Source organism: Suncus etruscus, chromosome 17 (genome assembly GCF_024139225.1).
Source record: "Suncus etruscus isolate mSunEtr1 chromosome 17, mSunEtr1.pri.cur, whole genome shotgun sequence".
NCBI classification, from domain to species: domain Eukaryota; kingdom Metazoa; phylum Chordata; class Mammalia; order Eulipotyphla; family Soricidae; genus Suncus; species Suncus etruscus.
Window position 1 is genome coordinate 56,129,908 of NC_064864.1, and position 17,768 is coordinate 56,147,675.

A 17,768-nucleotide genomic window follows, 5' to 3' on the forward strand; every position below is an offset into this window, starting at 1 on the left:
GTCCTTCTGCCTTTTCCTCCCTCCTCTTCCACCATCATCATCATCCACCTTTTCTTACAGCAGCTCTAGCCTAACTATTGGGAGGGAATGAGGAAGTGGTATGGTTCTCAAATGCAAAAAAAAATAGAGAGAGAGATAAACTGCTCTGGATTTTCCACCAGCACCAATATTCTTAAGTAATCTTTCCTAGGCTTGAAACCAAAAGTTGGTAATGACATTTCTCATCTGGCTTGTTGATAGGCTCTTTTCAATTATTTGCCTGCCCTCACTTGAAATTAGAATATTTTCTTTTATTAACAGGACCTCAACTAATTGTGTTTTTTCCAAAGGCTTTTTCTGTGGAGATTATTCTTGAGTGGTAGCTGTTAAGGAAGTCGTTGCTACGTTCTATAGCTCACCCTTTTCCTGTTGAGTAATGCTCCAAAGACTGGATTTCAGCAGGGACTGGTCTGCTATATTCGGACTTCGGAATAGATGGCCTCCTCATTTATGAGAGAACATGCAGATACAGCTGACCCGCTGGCAGACAGAGGCCTTCTCTTCCAAAGGTGTTTACTGGACTAACAAGTTATGGTTAAATATTACTTTCTACCTGAGTCCTATTTTGGTTTCAATGGTTCCAACTGAAATAAAGGTCATTTGAGGCTATGAAGATGATTAAAAATGTATTTCAAATTGTATCTACTGGTCCATGGCAAGCAAGAAGGAATGGCTATCTTACTCTCACTGCACTCAGATGTTTATATAAAGTCCTTAAAAATATTTGCTAGGTCAGAGCAATAGGATATTGGGTAAGGTCCTTGCCTTGAATACAGCCAACCCAGCATCCCTTCTGTTCCCTCAAATCCACCAGGAGTAATTCATGAATTTAGAGTCAGGAATAAATCCTGAGGATCACCAAACATGGCCTAAAAACAAACAAAACATGTTGATTAGAATATTGAGTTTTAAAACTATTTTAAATGTTTTTATATTTCAGGACTCTGATGTGAAATGATTTTGTACTTAGGTATGATCTCATATCCATGTTGCATTTAGGATAATATTGGGTAAGAGTGCATGGACATATACTTGCTAAAGACAGAGCCTGGCTCAGCTACAGAGGAACAGGGCAGGCTGGATGGGGCAGATTCTGGAATTCTATTCACTCACTGAGCAAAAGTCAGGCATTGGAGGAACAGCTTGAGCTGGAAGCAGGTGGGATGGGTCCAGCCCAGCAGGTGAAACATGGAATCTAGCAAACATGGCAATCAACCAAAAGCTCAATCTGGTTACTAAAAAAAAAAAAAAAAAAAAAAAAAGGGTGCTTTCACCAGGGACGTGAATCTGGAGCAGGGCAGCAAAATCCAGGTAATCAGGGATAGCCCATCCCAGGGCCATAGGCTTAAGGAGCCTGGATGGTTCCTCAGCACAGAAACATACAGGTGAGAATAACAAGTGAGAATCCTGGTATCAGCAGAAGTACATGAAATGGCTCAAAAGGCAGCTCAGAGTTAAGGTGCAAAGTCAGAGCTGACCTAGGAACTAACTTATTTGATGATCAGAAGCCACAGTGCCTGGAGTTGGAACCCCCTTAGTATATCCTGCCTCATCGGGCAGAGAGATGGAGGATTTGGCCTAACCTGACTTTCACAGCGGAAGCAGCTCTGTTAGCCTGTGAAAACTGCGGCCAGCAGGAACGGATTATTAATATTTCACACCAGAACCTACCGAAGACCAGCAACGGCTGATGGGCAAGAGCCCAGGCCTACCAGCCACTGGCTGTGAAGATGACCATATGTTTCCTGAAAGACTGATTGCTTTTCTCTCTGAAGGCATAATTTTACCCTAGGAAAAAAAAATGTACTCTAATGCTAACTAAAATTCCTCCTCACTGTGAGTTGCTCCTCAAGAGTCCTGGTTGGATAGAAGAGTTGGGCCTATGTTTCCTCCCCGTCCTGGAATAAATGAGGCTAACTTGAGTGTAGTAAAACAGCTTTGTTTCTCCACAGTTCGTCCATAACCTTCTGGTTGTCATAATAGCCTTTTGTCACCGTGGCATAGAAACACTTCTCGTGCTGCTTTTACCCACGTGAGCTCCCAGTTCACTCCTCCAGCTACTAAGAAGGGTCATTACACTTTGCACATCCATAGGAGCTCTGATTTGTCCTCTCTGAGTCCAGATTTGTCTTCTGCTCCAGATTTGTCCAGAGAACCCCAGTCCTGCCCCACCTCTCCCCCAGCAAAGGCGCCTCCATGCCCTCATCCTCCCTCCCCTGCATACCTACCAAAGCCTTACATGTCCTCATATGCCTTCAGGAACTCTCCAGAGAACACTCCAGGCATCCTCTTCTCCCCACTGAGAGCGTGTTTCATCAAAATGACGTTCTTCCTTTGCCAACTTCCAGCAGCACTTTGGGATCATACTTAGCCTGGCCTGTCTTTAACATTATTGATTATGTAGCTCTCTCTCCCCTGCAAGATTGTGAGCCCTGGAAACACAGGGACTATCTCTTACTCATTCTTATATTCTCCGCCATGTTGGATCAAAGACAGGTTCTGGAGATGGAGAGAGCTGGTCCAGCAGTTTCGGTGCCTGTCTTATGCAGCCCACCCTTGTGTGACTCCTAGCACCACCAGCTGCACTGCTGGGATAGCCCAGTAATCTCCAGCACCTCAGGGCAGCACCCCACACTGGTTCCTACCATTCCTAACCACTGAAACACCAGCCAAGAACTTTCTGGTGGGACCCCAGGTCCCCTGTCTTGCATGCTACTGACCCTAGTTAATCCCTTGAACCCTATACTGTCCATTGAGCACTGCCAGGAACAACCTCTGAGCCCAGAGCCAGGTGTAATCAATCCCCTAAGCACTGTCTGCCAAGTGTGACCCTGAAACCAAAATAGCCACAATAGATTGTGCATTTTGTTATATATGATGGACAATATCATATTGACTATAGGTAATAGTGTGTTTGTGCTAAACATCAAATAGCAAAAGTCAAGAAAGGGTGTTGGGGTAAAAATTTAATAGTTCCACATCTGATCTGTAAGGCTGTACAGGGCTTGGATTCCACACTTCTTTAATTCCCACTCCTGTACAGTAGGACTTTCTCCAGGAAGGAGAAGAATAAAAAGCATTCTAGAAAGAAGTTAAATAACTTGTCTCATGTCACCACGTACTAATTGGTCAACCTGGAACTCCCAAGTCTTTTATACTATCCTGCCACAGGTAACTCCCACAAACAGCCTCTCACTGGTAGGTGGGAGAGCTAGGTATATCAACACTGTCAAAGAAATGATCTTTGTTCCATCTCCCAGAGGTGCCACCAAGGTGAGAAGGAGCTTCCCCAGAGCAGTGCCCTTGCAGCTCCAACAGCATCCACTAGTTGAGAGTGGGAGGTTTTCCTATGGGTGTGTTCTAAGCCCACGTTTCCCAGGAGACCCATATGGGTTGCTGATCTTACCTTAGCAAACTCCTCTCTTTCCAGCCATGCTGACCAGAGAAGAAGTGGCAGAGCCCCTAGGTCCTCACCCACAGCAGATTTGGTTTTTCATTCCTGAATTGTCCCTTTGGGTGTTCACTCAAAATGGATTTCCTTGAGGACAGTGGTCAAGCTGTCACTAATCATACTTGTTGGAATATTATCATTCTGCCTTCAAACCACAATGGTAGCCACGGCTCCCATTTTTAGAGATGAGAAAACTAAAGCTCTGAGAAGTTACCTAAGATCACACAGGCAGTGACACAGCAGGGGTTTGAGCCTCTCTCAGTAACTTGAGGCTTGTATTTGATTCCTAAGCCTAACTGCAGACCTCTCCATTCCTTGCATTTGGAGGGCAGCAGTGCCAGGGAAATGAACTGTGGTCTTCTGCTGATTTTTTTTCTTCCTTTCTCGGGCATTTTGTTGATAGAGTAGCTATGATGCATATATTTGTTGCATAATACCAAGTAAAACCCTGAAATGTCCACTTGTGATACTGCTTTTATTTTTCTCCTTTGTCCAGTAATAAAGTCATATGTCTAATAAGGGCAACTAATACGCTGAAGTCAGAGACCTGAGATCAGTTTCTGACTGTTTCCTATAAAATGGAATAATGGGCTAACCTCTTAGAGTGGTTCTAAGAACTTACCAACATGACCAGAACTTAGCAGGGGTCCCACTATCAATAAGCTCTTGGTCATTTAATCTCAGTCAGTACTGTTACATTCTTTTATTTCTCATTGTTGCTAGAGAAGAATGCATGTTAGGAGAAAGAAGAAGCTGGAGGTGACTTGTCCTTTTCACAGATGTTCCTCTAGTTCCACAATGGTGATTAGGCATCCAGTATCTAAATACAAAGTGGGGGGGGGGTGTCACCTAACTTGCCCTCCTCTATTGTTGTTGGCAGGTGGAGTTTGTGTCAGAAGGTGGTACATATACACAATGGAATATTATGCAGCCTGCCGAAGAGATGAAGTCATGAAATTTTCCTATACATGGCTGTACATGGAATCTATTATGTTAAGTGAAATAAGTCAGAGGGAGAGAGACACAGAATAGTCTCACTCATCTATGGGTTTTAAGAAAAATTAAAGACAATACTGTAATATGGCCCAGAAACAATAGAGTTAAGGACTGGATGGGTTGGAAGGACTGGCTCACAATTTGAAGTTCACCACAAAGAGTGATGAAATCTGTTAGGGAAATAACTACACTAACAACTAACATGACAGTGTTAAAGAATGAGAGAAATAGAATGCCTGTCGCAAATATAAGCAGGGTTTTGGGGTGGGGCATTGGTGATGGGAATGTTGCACTGGTGAAGGGGGGGTATTGTGTTTATAACCGAAACACACTACAAACATGCTTGTAATCATGATGCTTAAATAAAGATTTATTTTTAAAGATGTGCATCTGTTTAAACCCTGTAATTCTGCTTCTAAGAGTTTGTCCTAAGGAAATAAAGATATGGCCAAAGGGGAAAAAAAAGTTGGCAGCTAAAGGAATCTCCCAGTGTTGATTCTCCCAGTCAGTGTCTACAGCAGCACCTTCAAGATGCCTAGACTCAAACCTTTCAGAAGATAAAAATATGTATTAGTAGGGGCCGGAGCCGTGACAAACAGTAAGGCATCTGCCTTGCCCTGCTAGCCTAGGATGGACCCTGGTTTGACCCCCCAGCATCCCATATAGTCCCCCAAGCCAGGAGTAACCCCTGAGCATCACTGGGTGTGCCCCCCTACAAAAAAATATGTACTAGTATCTGTTGCTTTTAACCAGTCATTCCAAAAGTAGACCCTAAAGTTCCTTTGAGTCAGAAATATAGGAGTAGACTAGAGAAATAGTACAGCAGATAAGGTGTTTACCATGCACACAGCTAACCCAGGTTCAATCCCCTGCATCGCAATTAGTCCCCCAAGCACCACCAGGCATAATTTCTGAGTGCAGAGCCAGGATTACCTGAGCATTGCCCCAATGTTTTGTTTTGGGGAAGTGGCCCCAAAACAAAATTTCAAGAACATTCTGCAGAGGGTCTCTGCCAAGGCAGTGAGCACCTGAAGGCTTGACGGGGTGGAGACAGTTTCGAGCATGGTGGGTAAGTGCCTGCTGGCTACTGTGGAAGAACAGCTTATCTTTCACAGACTTCTGGGCAGTGTCCAGAGAAAGGTCCAGAAAGCACAATGCCTGCAGGACCTTGCCCCTGAGTCACCGCACCTCCATTCTGTCCTCTGTTCCTTAGAGCCCAATCTGTGCAGTATTCCCTTTTTGAAAGAGAAGATCATTAACAAATGTGGAATATCAGCAGATGTAATAAAGGCAGTTAGCCACTATTGAGTGGATGGTACAGAAAGATGAAGCACTAGAAGAAAGTCTTTGCTGAAGACAAGGCTGATATGCTCAGCTCTGAGCTGTTTCCCGCACATTGCTGTGTTTACTTTCACAAGGCAATTCTTGCTTTACAGATGAGCAGTGGGAGACAGGATGTATAACTCGTGAAGGTCACCTTGTTGGTAAATGTCAGGGAAGCTCCGGGCATATGCCAGCCTCAAGCCAGGTTGTTCCCTTGTCCCTCCCACTTGGGAAGGGGGAGCACAAGATCTCAGCTCTGTGTACCTTGAATCTCCAAGCAATGGCCATTTTGCAACCCAGAAAAACTTGGGTTACTCCTCCAGGTTGAATGAATTTAGGCTGAACCATTGGACTTGTTTCTAAACCCTCTGAGATAAACAGGTGTTTGTTCCTCCTGCTGTTGCCAGGTTCTTTGCCCCATTCGGCCAGTGCCACACCTCATCTCACCCCTGCCCCAAGAACCAGCCAACTGCTCTTCTCATAGAAGCAGGTTGTGACATGAAGTCACAATAGGGATTAATAGAGGGGCGGGTGACCCTGAGCTAGGGGTGTGTGAGCCCAAGAATGTCCCATGGATGGGAACTGCGCCAAGCCCAACAGGAGGGTGGAGATGGGTCAGCCCATCTGCCCCCGTGCCATGCTGGACTGCAGGAGCCTGATAAAGCCAGGGAACCACCCGCCTAAGCTAGTGCCCTCTTCCAAATATAGATTTCTCCCTGCTACTTGCCTCTAAAGGGAGCTTTGCCACTAATGATGCTACCTGATCTGGGCCAGGAGCAGGTCTGGGGTGGATAGGGGGTGAGCTCTGGAGAAAGCACCATGAATTTCTGCTCTTCCCCTTCACCAGACCCCCAGCATTTGGTCTTTCCAGTCCTCCTGAGAAAGACTTCAGGTAGATGTCGTGTCCACACTCTTTCTGCTGAGAATCGCTGAAGCTCTGCCACCCAGACATCTGGCTCCTCTAGCAGATATTGCAGGATGATGGCCCCTAGTCGAGCGGAGCTTGAGCTGCCTTCAGAGTAGACTAAGGAGAAGGCCAGTGGGGTGTGGCCAGGCCTCGAGTCTTAGTAGGACACTAGAAACCAGCCTTAGAAAGGCAAAAAGCATAATGGTACAAATTCCTAAAAGTAAACTTTTCCAAGCAGAGCTAAAAATCTTTATCCAAACACTGGAGCATGCTACTATAAATGCTTTCTTTCAAAGATGTCTTAATACAAAAGTAAGGGTCAACCAGTAAAAAAAAAAAAAACAAAACAAAGATAATAATAAAAGCACAAAAGATGAAGAATAGCAGCATCCTCTCAAGGTCTTGCAAACCTCTGTGGGTGAAAGAGCACTAGGAAGAACAGTTGGAGGCAAAACACTGAGAACTTGGCTGTCGCTCTAGTGCTGGATAGTGAAGATCTGGCATCACAAGGTCCTTCTCTGGGCTTGTCAATGCTTTCCCAGCGCATGGCCTGGCTGCTCCCACCACACCCTTTGGTCTCCACCCTTCTCTGTGCTCAGCCTCATCTGGAGGAAAAGCAAATAGGAGAGGTTATCAGCAGGGCCCCCTCCCCAGTTAGCTTACGTGGAAGAACCCAAGCAGTTCCACCCAAGCCAGAACAACACAGCACACCCATGTGTGTGTGTATGTGTGTGTGTGTGTGTGTGTGTGTGTGTGTGTGTGTATGTGTGTGTGTCCTTGGGACTGGCCTGTCAGCTGGAGCAAAGCTGTTGCTCACCCTCATGGGATAGAGGCTGAACCCCAAACTAACCACCTCTTGTCCACCTGTCCCCACCTTCTTCCCGAGCTTCAAGCTTCAAGGTCAGTGATTAGGGTGAGACATTTCCCTTCCTCATAGCAGAGGCTGGTCCCTCGGGCAACAATAAAACCATGGGGTGCTGAAAGGAAGTCAAGCAATATGCATGATACCCCCATTCAGTAGCAGTATTGCAAACCCCAGTATTTAAAAGGGAAAAAAGGTAGGAAAAGAGAAGAAAAGTGTCTGCCATAGAGGCAGGCTCAGCATAAAGGAAGAAAGGGAAACTGAGGACATTGGTGGTGGGAAATGAACACTGGTTAAGGAATGGGTCTTGGAGCATTGTATGGCTGAAACTCAACTGTCAACAACTTTTTAACTATCTCATGGTGATTTGATTTTTTTTTAAAAAAGTAATAAAACCTCCCCAGAAAGTAGAATACACATTCTTCTCAAACCCACATGGAACCTTCTCCAGAATAGATCATGTCTTAGGATACAAAGCCAACCTATATAAGACCACAAAGGTAAGGATCATTAGAAGTACCCTTTCAGATCACTATGCAACAGAGCTTATAATTGATGTCAAGAAGAAGCAATGGAGGAAAACTAATACCTGGAGATTGAATAACATACTGCTTAACAACAGCTGGATCAAAGAACAACTCAAGGAGGAAATAAAAAGATTCCTTGAGACGAATGACAATGAAGAGACAACATGTCAGAATTTATGGGATACAGCAAAAGCAGTACTTAGGGGGAAACTCATAGCATTACAGGCCTATGTTAAGAAACAGGAAAATAACAAAACCAACAGTTTAAAAGATCACCTCAAAGAATTGGAACAACAGCAACAGAGAAATCCAACCACAACCAGAAGGCAAGAAATCATAAAAACCAGAGCAGAAATAAACAACATAGAGACTAAGAAAACAATACAAAAAATCAATGAGACCAGGAGTTGGTTTTTCAAAAAAATAAATAAGATAGACAAACCATTGGCAAAACTCACCAAAAAAAAGAGGGAAAACACCCAAATCACTAGGATCACGAATGAAAGGGGAGAGATTACAACAGAACCCCAAGAAATACAACATATCATGAGATCATATTATGAACAACTATATTCAACTAGGCTAGAGAACCCACCAGAAATCGACAGATTCTTGGACAAACACCCTCTTCCAAGACTGGAAAAGGAAGACCTAGAAACTCTAAACAGTCCAATCACTTCAGAGGAAATTGAAGACGTAATTAAAAGACTCCCTAAGAACAAATGCCCAGGCCCAGATGGATTTACAGGTGAATTCTATCAAATATTTCAAGAAGACTTATTACCACTGTTCCATAGGCTTTTCAAAACCATAGAAAAAACAGGAATCCTCCCCAACTCCTTTTATGAGGCTAATATCACACTCATTCCTAAAGAAGGCAAAGACACCACCAAAAAAGAAAACTACAGACCAATCTCACTAATGAACATTGATGCAAAGATACTTAACAAAATCTTAGCAAACCAAATCCAACACCTCATCAAAAAGATCATACATCACGATCAAGTGGGATTCATACCAGGAATGCAAGGTTGGTTCAACATACGCAAATCAATAAACATTATACACCACATCAACAACATGAAGGACAAAAACCACATGATCATATCAATCGATGCAGAGAAGGCGTTTGACAAAATCCAACATCCGTTCATGTTAAAGACACTCAGCAAAATAGGGTTAGAAGGCACCTTCCTTAAGATAGTTACAGCTATTTATGAAAAGCCTACAGCCAACATTATACTTAATGGCGAGAAGCTAGAAGCATTCCCACTAAGGTCAGGAACTAGGCAAGGCTGTCCACTCTCTCCACTCTTATTCAATATAACCTTAGAAGTCCTAGCAATAGCAATCCGACAAGAGAAGGGAATCAAAGGAATTCAAGTAGGGAAAGAGGAACACAAGCTAGCTCTATTTGCTGATGATATGATGATATACATCAAAAACCCTAAAGAATCCACAGAAAAACTCCTAGAAACAATCAACCAATACAGTAAAGTGGCTGGATACAAAGTCAATACACAAAAGACAGTAGCGTTTTTATATACAAACAATGAAGTTGAGGAGAGAGAGATTAAAAATACAATTCCATTTAAGATAGTATCAAAAAATATCAAATACTTAGGAATCAACCTTACAAGAGAAGTGAAAGATCTATACCAGGGAAACTTCAAAACACTTCAGAAAGAAATTGAAGACGATCTAAAGAAATGGAAGAACATCCCATCCTCATGGATAGGTAGAATTAACATAGTCAAAATGACTATTTTACCCAAACTGCTATATAGATTTAATGCAATCCCTATCCAAATCCAGACACAATTCTTTAAAGAAATAGAACAATCAATTATAAAATTCATTTGGAACCATAAAAGACCCAGGATAGCTAAACACATTCTGAAAAATGAGAAGTTGGGAGGTATCTCCTTACCTAACTTGAAACTATACTATAAAGCCATAGTAATAAAAACAGCATGGTACTGGAACAGAGACAGGACCTCAGACCAGTGGATTAGAACAGAATTCCCAGACATAAACCCCCAGATATATAGCCAACTAATATTTGATAAAAGAGGCAAGAATATGAAATGGAACAAAGAAAGCCTATTCAACAAATGGTGTTGGTACAACTGGAAACTCATATGCACGAAAGTGAAAATCGACCCATATCTCACTCCTTATACAAAAGTCAACTCAAAATGGATCAAAGATCTGGAAATCAGACCTGAATCTATAAAGTTTATCGAGAATAAAATAGGCAGAACACTCGAAGACCTTTATATCAAAAGGGTCTTTGAGAATGGAGCACCAATGGCAAAAACGTTAGCATCAACTATAAACAAATGGGACTATATCAAACTAAAAAGCTTCTGCATGGCAAAAGAAACCCTACTTAATGCAAGAAGACAGCTAACAGAATGGGAAAAAATCTTTTCACTTGATATATCAGATAAAGGGCTGATATCTAGAACATACAAAGCGCTCAGAAACCTGAGCCCTTCAAAACCAAACGAAGCCATAAAAAAATGGGGAGACGAAATGAATAGACATTTCTCTGAGGAAGAGAGAAGGATGGCCAACAAACACATGAAAACATGCTCACCTTCGCTCATCATCAGGGAGATCCAAATCAAGACAACAATGAGATACCACCTCACACCAGTGAGGTTGGCTCACATCAAAAATAATGGGAACAACCTTTGTTGGAGAGGATGTGGTATGAAAGGAACTCTCATTCATTGCTGGTGGGAATGCCCCTTGGTCCAACATCTATGGAGAAAAGTCTGGAGAGTGCTCAAAGAACTTAGAATTGAGCTGCCATTTGACCCAGCAATTGCTCTCCTAGGCATATATCCCCAAGATGGAAGGACATTCATTCCAAAATACATATGCACCCCACTATTTATTGCAGCACTCAGTATAATAGCCAAATCTTGGAACCAACCTCGATGTCCAACAACAGATGAATGGATCATTAAGATGTGGTACATATATACAATGGAATATTACATGGCAGTTAGAAATTATACAATCACAGACTTTGCAGCAACATGGATGGGCCTAGATCATGTTATGTTAAACGAAGTAAGTCAGAAGACAAAAGAAAAACACAGAATGGTAGCACTATTCTGAAACACCTAGAACACATAAAAAACAAAAAAATGACATTGAAGAAGCATAACTGCTAGAACCACAAAGAAAGACTTCATAAACTCCATTCCCTGATCTGCACAGCCACCAAGATCTTTAGAAACAGGTCTGATTTTACCATCCAAGATAAAGTAGAAGTCTTCCACATACCACGAAAGCAGCAAGAGGAGAATAAATGATCTATTTTTTTTTTGACGTCTTTATTTTGGTGTGGAGATTACGGTTGATGTCTCCAATATTATTTTATTTTATTTTGTTTTGTCTTTCTCTTTCTTTTTTGCACTTGAGTATGATTTGATTTCAGAACCGAGATTATTGTGTGGTGCCTGTCTTTATTGCTGTGGTGCTTATCGGTTATTTAATTCGATATTTTTTTTTTGTATTGTTGTGGTATTTTAATTACTTTTTTCACATCCTCTCTCAAACTGAGGTTGGAAGCCTCTAGACAGGACTCTGCCTATTTTCAGCATATTTGATTTTTGATTGAGAAGAGGACATATTAGGTGATGGGTATTCCCCTGATTCAATGTGAATATGTACCCAAAATACTACAGTGAAAGATATGTAAGCCATTATGAAAAAAAAAATTGTGTTTTTAATCAGAAATTTTCTTTGACTTACATGTATTATTATTATATCAATTATATTATATGTTATGTTATGTCACTATATTATGTTATATTAGTTTACCTCATTATGTTAATCAATTTTGTCCTTTAAATGAATTCTTACTTTAAAAAAACAAACAAACAAAAAAAACAACTTTAGTTTGCTCTGAAGAAAAAAAAAATAAAATAAATAAAAGATAAGATAAGGCCTCCCAAATCTTACCACAGGCTGTGTTCTTTACACTGGCTGTATAGAAAGAGGAGGTACAGTAAAGGCACCCCATATACACCTCAACACAGGCCCCTTGCCGGGTATGTATTGTGAATTGGGGGACAAAAAAAAAAAGTAATAAAACCAATGGAGGCCCCGCTAGCAGACTATGCACCGTGTGGGTGTGAGACGAAGGCACGGTGAGGGCCCCAGGAAAGTGGGCTGAGCCACAGAAACCATCTGCTCTACTGCTGGGGTAGCGGCCTGGCTGGCTGAGGCAGTAACATCCCAAGGTCAAGCTCCTCTACCAGCTTCCGAACCCCTGCCTCATCATATGAGGAACCACAGGCTCAGAGAGGCTGAACAGGGCCCCCAAGTCAGTGGATACAAAGGGGTCAGGACTCCAAGATGGCACCCCTGGCTCCTGAGAAGTAGCTTTTGCCTGGAAGCCTGGGGCTGCTCCAGGAACCATCAGCATCCAGCAGGCCATAGAGGCAAACATGCAGCAGCTCTCAAGGACTTTGCCCCGCTCCCGACAAGCACCGTGGCTGTATTGGCACCCGACAACCAAGCATTTTGGGATCCCAAATCATGGCAACAACAGCAGCAAATGAAAGATGGGGAAAGGAGAATGTATCCTGAACTAAGTCTGGTTGCTGTGACAGGTGGATAATTCCAGAGTTTTCCATCCCCAGAAAGGTCCTAGAAAAAAGGGATGAACAGTGAGATCCAAGACACAAGCCATGTGTCTAGTAATGGTCTATATCAGAGTCTGTACCAGCAGGGTCTGTCCAGAGTTCTCAGGGGAGGCAGCCTTGCTGATGCATGGGGAGGGGACCTCAGCTTCCAGGTAAAGTGCATAGAGAGGCCCAAAGTCCCCTGCTGAGCCCCACTTCCCAATATCCTCCACTTTTCTTCCTTTTAAATACTGTTTCCTCTCAGGGGTGTGGGTGTGTCAGAGGGCTGTAAACAGGAGGCAGAGGCTGGGACATAAATCAGCCCTTAAGAGCGGCAGGAAGTAGCGAGATAAATCACCAGAAGAGTGAGTGACTCCGGCAGGGGTGGGGCACCGGTTGACTTTGGTCTTATTTGTCGTGGTCATGGTGGTGATGGTGATGGGGAACTGAGGCCTATAGCAGGAAGCAGGGCTTCCCACCTCAGCATTTGATCGTTTCCAGGTCCCGGGGTCTGTGAAGCAGGGACCCATCTCTGAGATGAACCATTTCTCTGTAGTTACCTTTGTCTAAGGGAGGAACGAATATGTCCCCCAATGAGGTCCCTCAAACTGTGAGCAAAGCAGAGTATATTATTGATCAGGGTCTGAGCTTGGCCCAAGTGTCATAATATAGGTGAACCAAAGCAGACTCACAGGATATCTGCAAACAAGCTGGAATGGTAAACTCATCCCAGCCCTCACCAGCCCCTTTGCCTGACTCCAAGGAAGAATCCTGGGGTAGGAAAGAGCACACGACAAGCAGAAGCGAAGTCTGGGGCTGTCTTGTGACTGATTTGCCATGTGATGTGGACATTTTATCCAAGGCTCTGCACCATGGTTTCCAGCTGTCTAAATGGACCCTGAAGTACCATCTTCTGATTCTTGGTGCCTGGCTTCTCTGGCGGGATCTGTTTCCCTGACAGTAGGTGCATGTGGGGATGAGCAAGGCAAGACCTGGCTACACCTGGCAAATGAGGCTTAGGAACTGGACATAGGCATGACACAGAATCACTTCCTTGCTGCTTGTCCCCCACTGATGCCTCACCCAGAGCCTCTCCACAAACTCCACAGACTCCACCCAGACTCTTCTAGCACTGTAGTGGTGGCCTTTCCAGCAAGGTCAAGGGTAGAAGAATGGAGTGTGGACAACAGCAGTTCTCAACTTCTCTCCCAGCCAGTGTCTTTCACCCCTTCACAGCCCTGCCTTTTAGAAATGTACCTCAGCAGCCCCCCTGAGATGGTTCCAAGGGTCTATCCCCTAAACACCCTTTTAGATTCCTGATTCCCAAATCCTAGTTCACTTTAGAATCTCATGGAGAGGTTCTCCTGAAGGCAGCTTCCTGGGCCCATGTTTCCAGTCCCTCTCTGGGCCTCTGGTTTCACATCCTCAGAAACATATAATGGAGCTCACGTAAAGGTGGTGAGTGGTGAGCATGTTGTAATATCTACTGACGCCACATGATAATGGAGTATATATAAAGCTACAATCCAATGTCACCTCTATAAAACATCATTTTTATAAATTCTCAGGTGAGTAAAACAATGGAAAAATCGCTGTTTTTGAATAAAACATTTTTTTCTTCTGCTAAAGCTCCTTGTTGGCCAGCTGTGAACATTTTTTGTTCCATTATTCAGAACACACAGCTGACAACAGGTGTATTTACTTTTTTTTCTTTATTCAAAATTTAGTCCTTGAGCTATGGACCAGTTCATACCTTTAGGACATTTGTAAACATCGATACCAACAAGTGTCCAAGGGGATGTGGAGAAACTGGAATCCTCAAGCACTACTGGTGGGAGAGGAACATGATGCAGCCATTATGGAAATGTCTGGAAGGCTCCCAGCAAACTAAACATAGAGTTACCATGTGACCCAGTAATCCTACCCCTAGGTGTATAGCCTGGAGAGCTGAAAACAAGGACCACACAAAAGCTTGCTTGAGGATTGTCAAAACTGCTTTATTCCAAATACCCAAAGTGAAGCAACCAGTGAGCTATAAATACAATAAATGTGTCTACTCAATGTTGTATGATTTAGCAATAAAAGAGAACAAAGTGTTGACATATGCTACAACATGGATAAACTTGAAAACATGAGAAGCCCTTCACAAAGGCCCCCAGATTATGACTGCAGTTTTATGAAATGTCCAGAATAGCAAAATCCAGAGCCAGAGTAGATTGGCAGTTACCTCGTACAGGACTTCTTAAACATTTTCCACTCACAAAATAAGAGAACTTTTTCCACTTACAACTCTACAATCTCATCCAAAAATTTTTTACATGACCCCGGGCAGAGAGGTATATAAAACAGACCAATCAAATCAAATCAAATATTTACTGATAATAATTCAAAGAAATTCATTGGAAAACAAGTTTTGAAAAGTCAGGTGACCCCACATGGGTTTGTGTCCCACTGTGTGAGAAACTGGGTAATGTACAGTGTGGGACTGGGACAAAATGGAAAACAACTGCTAATGGGTACAATCTGTCTTTAGCAATTAAATATCCTAAAATGGATTGTGGTGATGACTGTGCAGTTCAGTGAACATATTAAAATATAGATCTATAACTGGGATAACTTCATGGTATATAAGTTGCATCTGAATAAATCTTCTATTTAAAGAAAGAGGAAGGGGATAGGAGGGAATCTGGGAACACTGGTAAAAGGAAGTAAACACTGGCGAAGGGATTGGTGCTGGAACATTGTATGCCTTAAACCCAACCATGAATAACTTCGTAATTCACCATGACTAAATTTTTAAATGAATTTTATATGTATGTAAATGTTTTCTTTATTATCTCTAAATAAAATATCATACATGATCATTATTTGAACACAATAATAACAGAAGAGGAAGAGGTTAGCCTAAATTCCTGTACTGGAATTCAGATACTGTCAGTTTCTTTTTTGTCAGTTTTCTTTTTGCTTTTTGCAGTTTCTTTTTTGCTTTTTGCTTTTTTAGGCCACACCCTCAGGGGTTACTCCTGGCTAAGTGCTCAGAAATCGCCCCTGGCTTGGGGTGACCATATGGGATGCCAGGGGATCGAACCTCGGTCCGTTCCTTGGCTAGCGCTTGCAAGGCAGACACCTTACCTCTAGCGCCACCTCGCCGGCCCCTTTGCCTTTTGCTTTTTGCAGTTTCTTTTTTGTCAGTTTTCTTTTTGCTTTTTGGGCCACACCCTGTGACGCTCAGGGGTCACGAAATCCTGGCTATGGGCTCAAAATCACTCCTGGCTCAGGGGAACACATGGGACACCAGGGGATCAAACCCAAACCGAGGTCCGTCCTAGATCTGCAGCATGCAAGGCGCACGCCCTACTACCACTGTGCTATCGCTTCGGCCCCTACTGTCAGTTTCTGGACTGGGCAATTTTAGGCAAGTTATATAATCTCTCTGTGCCTTAGTTTATTCATATGGTTTTTGTTAAGTTTATTTGCGTGAGTACTTGAAAAAGCGTGAAGAATACCTGGCTCATGATAAGTATTCAATAGCTAGTAGTAAATAAATATGTTCTGAGCTGGCTATATTCTGCTCAATACTGTAGTCACTAGCACTTGAAATTTAGCTTCCAGCATGGACTAGAATTGTAATTATGGACATGAATCCTCACATCTGTGATCAGTTGATTTTCAACAAAGGAGCCAAAAGTATTCAATGGTGGAGAAAGTTCTTTTCAACAAATTGTGCTAAAGTAAATGATGATCTACAAGCAAAGAATGAAACTGGACCCCTGACTTAACACCATCTGTAACATTTAAATCAAGATGAGAGCTACAGCTATAAACCCAGAGGAGAAAGCACAGCATACATACATCTTTTAGCCTTGGACTTGGCAGTGATTTCTTACATGTAACACCAACAAACAACCAAGGGAAAAATAAACTGACATTCACAAAATGAAAAACTTTTGTGGTTCCAAGGACTCCATCAAAACATTGAAAAGACAAACCACAAATGAAAGAAAACTTATGTAAATCATGTCTCTTGTCGATCAGACACCTTTCCCCCACTTTTTGCTGTGCTGGGGACGTAATCCAGGTCTCTTGCATGTATTTTACCATTGAGCCACATCTAAGGTCCATCAATCAAGGTGTTTTATCTAGTTTTTGTCTGACAGGTGTTATAAAAAATTCAGTAATAAAAAGATAAGTAAACCATTTTAAAAGTGAGCCAATGATCTGAATATGCTGTTCTTTAAGGAAGATAAGCATATAACTAGTAAGCATAGTACAGACATGAAAAGGAAAAAGGAAAGAAATGAAGAAAAACGAAAAAGAAAGAGAGAGAAAGGAAGAAAAATGAAGGAAGGAAAAGAAGGAAGGAAGAAAGGAAAGAAATAAAGAAAGAGAGAAAGAAAGGAAAGAAAGAAGAAGAAAGAGAAGAAAGAAGAAGAAAGAAAGGAAAGAGAAGAAAGAAAGAAAGAAAGGAAAAGGAAAGAAAGAAAGAAAGAAAGGAAGAAAGAAAGAAGAAAGAAAGGAAAAGAAAGAAAAAAAGAGAGGAAAAGAAAGAAAGGAAAGAAAGAAGAAAAGAAGAAGAAAGAAAAGAAAGAAAGAAGAAAGGAAAAGAAAAGAAATGAAAGAAGAAAGAAAGAAAGAGAGGGGAGAGAGAAGAGAAAGAGAAGAAAGAAAGAAAGAAAGAAGGAAGGAAAAGAAAGGAAGAAGAAAGAAAGAAAGAAGAAGAAAGAAAGAAGAAAGAAAGAAAGAAGGAAGGAAGGAAGGCAAGGAAGGAAGGAAGGAAGAAAGGAAGGAAGGAAGAATGGAAGGAAGAAAGAAAGAAAAAGAGGAAGAAAAGAAAGAAAGGAAAGATGAAAGAAAGAAAGAAAGAAAGAAAGAAAGGAGAAGGAAAGAAAGAAAGAAGGAAGGATGGGAAGGAAGGAAGGAAGGAAGGAAGGAAGGAAGGAAGGAAGGAAGGAAGGAAGGAAGGAAGAAAGAAAGAAAGAAAGAAAGAAAGAAAGAAAGAAAGAAAGAAAGAAAGAAA

At 42.2% G+C, this 17,768-nt stretch overlaps 1 non-coding gene across 1 annotated transcript; it reads left to right on the plus strand.

Annotated features, from left to right (window-relative positions):
• Positions 1–12,069: 12,069 nt before the first annotated feature.
• On the plus strand, positions 12,070–12,202 carry LOC125995609 (small nucleolar RNA SNORA51). The gene has a single exon (XR_007491105.1). It is a non-coding gene; the product is annotated as a small nucleolar RNA SNORA51 (small nucleolar RNA).
• Positions 12,203–17,768: the final 5,566 nt, after the last annotated feature.